The sequence below is a fragment of the Raphanus sativus genome, unplaced genomic scaffold, assembly GCF_000801105.2.
Source record: "Raphanus sativus cultivar WK10039 unplaced genomic scaffold, ASM80110v3 Scaffold0845, whole genome shotgun sequence".
Lineage (NCBI taxonomy): Eukaryota > Viridiplantae > Streptophyta > Magnoliopsida > Brassicales > Brassicaceae > Raphanus > Raphanus sativus.
Window position 1 is genome coordinate 23,276 of NW_026616159.1, and position 6,000 is coordinate 29,275.

Sequence of the window (6,000 nt, forward strand, 5' to 3'; positions counted from 1 at the left end):
AGTATAGTCGACGATCTTTTCCAAGTATAAAAAAACCTGTTTAGATATATGTTTTGAAAGTTGATTATGGACAATGGACTATATGAAGAATCTTCATTTCGACTCCATCATCTTCACGAGTGACGATCATGATTTGGTGGCCGCAGTTTCATATCCCTATCATGGCTTTCTCTTAGGTTTCACTCAGACAACTACATATCTTACTCATGATTTTTTAGACTGGAAATTCAATTCCACTATTGTCATGTGATTAGAGGAGCTTATCTCATTCCTAATAGTGTCATTAAAGAGGATCGTTTCCAATCCTATATTGCAAGGGGTTATCCCACTTGGTTAAGGCATCTTTTTTGTTGTTCAGATTGGTCTTGTTCCTTATGGTAGTCTCCTTTTTATTTCCTTTGTGTCCCTCCTTTTATTAATGGAAGTGTTCAAAAATAATAATAAGGCCTACCCTGCTTTCATTGAACCGGCTTTTAAAAAATGGGCCAATCCGGAAGCTCGCTACTCTGGATCAAAGAGGAAACCCATCACGCTGGGTCGGAAAGGAAGCCCATTGCTCAGTTAATACTTTTATAACCCAATAATCTCCTATATATTAATCCAGGAACATTACAACATGTTTTGTAGCCACGTGTCATCACTAGGATGATTCTCAGAAATCCTTAGAAAAATATGTTGGTCCATATAAATATATATTATACTTTTTATTAAACTAATTATCATATTAATTAATAGTCTTAAATTCTTTCCTTAAATAAAAGCTACGTAAGTTTATTTCCTTAAATAAAAGCTACGAAATTACCTAATATGATTAACGTATATATGATAATTAATGATTACAAATCAAAAATATTTGATAAAAAAATTTGTATCCTCAACATTTTATTTTAATTAATATTATAAAAAAAAATCACTTAAACATATTTTAAAAATAGATTTTTCATATATGTTATATTTTGAATTTTTTAAAACGTCTATAAATTACCAAAAATTGTAAGATGTTATTAAGATGATATTTTTTAGAACAGAACATGATCCGAAACGAAATATTTCGGATATCGAATATATCGAAACCAGATTTATATACTTAAATATATATATTTTTTTAGAATTTAATATCTAAAAGAATATTAAAAATATATAAAATGTTATTAAGTTGTCCAAAATACTTGAAAATATTTACAAATAGTTAAAAATACATGATTAAAATAGTTAAATGATATTCAAAATACTAATACTTCAAATATCTATTGATTTCTTATCTGAATATTGAAGCTAACCAAATTTATGTTAAGTTTAAGTATTTTAGCTTGCATTATACACATTTATATGTTATAAATAATTTTTTTATTTTTATATTTTGAGAAATTTAAAGTATATACAAATTTTATTTTATTTTTAAAATAAAATGAGTTATCTGAGTCCAAATCCAAACCGGACCCGCAGATCCGAACCGGATCGAACTCACAAAAAATCGAAATATAACTGAACCGAACCAAACTAAACTGAACCAAATGGTATCCGAATATCCACCCCAAATCAAATGTAAAAAAAATCTTGATAACAAGATGCATTCTAGTTGTAATATTTCAATACAACATATTTTAAAAAACTCACCCCGCGCATGGCGCGGGTTATCATCTAGTAATATGTTAAATGGGTGAACGCACATCTTCATATCAGTACACATGCATGACGTTTCATAATATAATTCATAACAATCATATGACCTTCTAGATATAGCCTCAATGCCGGTGCTTGAACCTTTATTTTCCCATTAAGAAAAGAACGGTTCAGTGGCGATGTTATTGATGTTATGATGTATATAAAGTCCTGAGTATAGCTTTGTGTTCTATAACATTAGTCATTTATAGATAATATAATTCAGTGGCAAAGTCGAATATAAATGAAAAGTTCCTTTTACAATAAAAAAATCATATAAAATGGTGAATTTGAACAAACAAAAAAAAATCATATAAAATGGTGAATGTCATTTTTTGGCCTTCCTTTGTATTTTTGGGGGGATTTTTCTCTAAATACTAGTAACCTGATATCTAAAACATCTAAAGTTCCGAATGAAAACACTTCGAACCTTGCTATAACAAAAATCTCTAAATACATAGACATATATCTATATGATTTTATTGTTATTAGGTTCAGACCGTAGTTATCCGCGCAATACCATTCATAACTTATAGCTTCAAATGTTAAGGGATTATACCCTATCACAATTAATAATAACAAAAAGCTCTCTATATATATATATCAATATATTTATATGTTTTTATTATTATTAACCAAAATTGTTTCACAGTTATTCCCACATGTTGCCATTCGAACCTTTAGAGACATCGGATATATATTCAAAGATTCCTTTCAATCAATCAAGCTGTTTAGCATCAACAGAAACTTTAAAATCAATACTATTAATTCTTCAACATGTCCAATTGATATTAGTTGGGTCCAACAATATTTTGTTATGTTATCTATTTAAAGAATAAATCATACATCCATTTTCTAACTGCATCTAAACATATCACGACTCTAACTACCTTCAATATTTCAATAATATAAGCAGTTAGCTTTCTACCTAGAGAAACCATTGGATTGTTGATTTACATTGTCATTGCAGAAACCCAGTTTTAATCTCCAAACCTTCATCGAAGCTACAAATACAATATATTACTGCAACTATGAGAAAAGTTATAGAAACCCAGTTTTAATTTTCAAACCTATAGAGAAGCTGCAATTACAAGTGTTTTAATCGGCTGCCTGGCCGGCGAGTATAGGTGCGACGGCCACAACCACCGTGGCGAAGTGATTTTAATCGGTCGGAAACTTTAATAAACTCGAATTTGATTGAATCTATGTTAAAAATCAATTTATTTTAGTTGAATCTATTTAAAAAATATAGAATTGAGTAAAATATGATGAAAATGAGTGAAATCAATGAGAAACCAGGAGGCCGTCGACTTGAGTTTCAGAGAAACACTAGGTTAAAAGGAAGGAGACGAAAGGTAAAATACGGTTTTGACCCTCATAAAAATTTGAAAAAAAAAACAGACGTAAAATGCATCTCACTGGTGGATTTCGAACTTGGGTGTCCACTAGCCTTAAACAACTCTATTATCATTTGAGCTAATGTGATTCTTGCCAACTATGAAACTCTAATGCATGTAGTTTAACAAATTAAACTATTGTAATACATTATAGGTCTCTCATTGATTGAGACCATAGTATTTATTTTTCCCAGATTACAACCATTCTTCTATCCATTATATTTAGTTCTTTCGTTTGATATATTTAGCTTTATGATTAACCTAACAAACATTTGATACAACACTTATTTGTTTTTATGTTTTCTTATTTTTACAACGATCTGAATTTAAAATAGAGATTAACATATATGATTTAAGTAAATTGAAAAATGATCAGTTATTATAATATGGTCACGAAATATTAAACATAAATGAATTCAAATAAATAATTAAATATTATACTATGTATACAAATAATAATTATTTCGTAAACCCATATCAAATTACATATTGGATCATCAAATTTAGCGGTTCGACTGCAGATTCAGATTGGATATGAAAATGCTGGTTAAAACTTAACATAACTGTGAATGTATCTTTGTTACCTTAAATATTTTCAACTAAATATAATCCCCTATTTGAAAGCAAATATTTAATAATTTTCAAAACATGTTACTAATAATTTTTTAAAAAGTCAATACAAAAGCCTCTTAATAATAATTTTATAAGAAAAAATATTATACAAAATAATATAAATTAAATTTCTTTAACATATAATAAAAATACAGAAAAATGTTACAAAGAAACGTGCATACGGATATATGATTACGGAGAAACGAGGGTATGCCGATCAGATCAACTTTTAAATTATTATTATTTTATAAAATACATTCTGTTCAGAATTTATACACAAATATAAAAATAATATTTCTTATAAACTCATTTAGTTTACCCGAAATAGGTTATTTGATTAAGAAATAAATATTTATTAAATGTAGTTTTACTTAAAGTTAGTGAATACCATATTAACCCATTTACATATATATGTATATATAACGAAATATATTAAAATTTATTTTCACATTTTTTTAAAAAATGGTTCGGTCTTCGGTGCGGGTTGACTTTAATATTGGTTTTCGGATATAACACGTTAAAACCGTTCAAGTATATAGGTCATGTTTAATAGAATATGAGACTTTGATTTTCGAGTTGATTTCGAGTCGATTTTTTCAGGACCAATATTGTTGATTAATTATGTTAGGTAACTATTAAGAAAATATTTAATATAGTTACCAAAATTACATTAAATTAAATTAATATCAAACACATATATAATTATTAAAAAAACAAAAATATAAAAAACTAAATTTCTAAAAAAAAATAAAACAAAATTTACACCCGCCCTTTGAAGGGCGGGTCAAGATCTAGTGAATTATATTAATACGTAATACTTCATGATTTATCCGAAACTCTCTGGTCTCTCATTACATCATATTATTATCTACAACCAGGGGCCGAGACAAAAGAAAAATTTATTGGGGACATAGATAAAATTGTTCAATGAATTTGGAGCATAATCGCTAAAAACAATAGGGTATTAAGAGTATATTCAATGCTTTACACTAAATTTTGAAAAGTTATTGGGGTCAGATGCCCCCCAACTCATACAACGTGGCCATGCAGACTGTTTGTTGCGCATGGCTAATTAGAGAGGCTGGAAAATCCGATAGTTAACCTACAATTAAGATAAATACAATGAAAGTGTTTATATTTTCCCACGTGTTTTATCTGACAAGACTATGTGTTCAGTTGTTCACAGTTCACACTTTGGCGTGACTAACACCGAATTGTCTGTATGCAGACGTCAATAATAATAACTACTAGGTAATAACCCGTGCCTTGCACGGAATGAGATTATTGATTTTGTTATCTTTTTAATAGGCATGGGTATTCGGGTATACCCGGTCAGTTCTTTCGGATATCGGGTTTTTCGAGTTTGAAAATTAAGTTCTGATCAGATATTACAACTGAGTCGGGTTCTTCCGGGTTCGGGTGGGTTCGATTTTGATGTAAAAAATCTGAAAATAATCGAATAACTAAAGTATCTGAAACAGGTTTGGATAATAGTACTCAAAGTAACCATATTACACAATTCAGTTCGGATATTTCGTATCCAAACTATCCAAAGGAACCAAAAATAACTAAAACTCATTAGACACGGTTTTTTGAGTATTTCTATCCAAACTATCATATTTTATCCAAAAATAAACAAAAATAATTAATATATTTATTTTAATCATAATTTTAATTTTTAAAATAATTATACATATAATTATAAATAATATTTTTAAATATTTGTTTACATTTTGGATATCTTCAGATACTCATTCGGTTCTTGGTTCCGATCGGATTGAGTACTGGTTCTTCGGATACATCAGTTTAGGATCCATTTGGTTATTTATCCCGGGTCTGATCGAGTTCAGGATCCTGATTTTCGGTCGGTTCTTTAGTTTCAGATATTTTCCCCAACCCTACTTTTTAAGATAAAAAGACATTATGTCTGTTTAATCTGGATATTCGTTCGGTTTTACGTTATTTTTTCTAACCTACTAAAATATAAATAACATTCTAAATCCATATTTATTTTTTTTTTCAGTTGAAATGATCGAGGTTTTTCAATTTTCGGTGATAAACCTAAAACTATTATATTTGTTTGGTTTAATGTAATATGAATTTTTGACGGTTCTTATGACGAACCAATGGTTTCATTTTTTAATTTTTAAATGCTTGCAAAATCAAATAAAATCTAAATAATAGTTTAAGAAAAAAGACATCTAATATTATTTGTATTGTTTGTACAAACAATGTTGGTGACATTTTAAGATTGTGTATTTTATGTAAGATAATATAATATTATTTGTGTTGTTTGAACTTTCATATATGTTAGACATAATATAAAAAG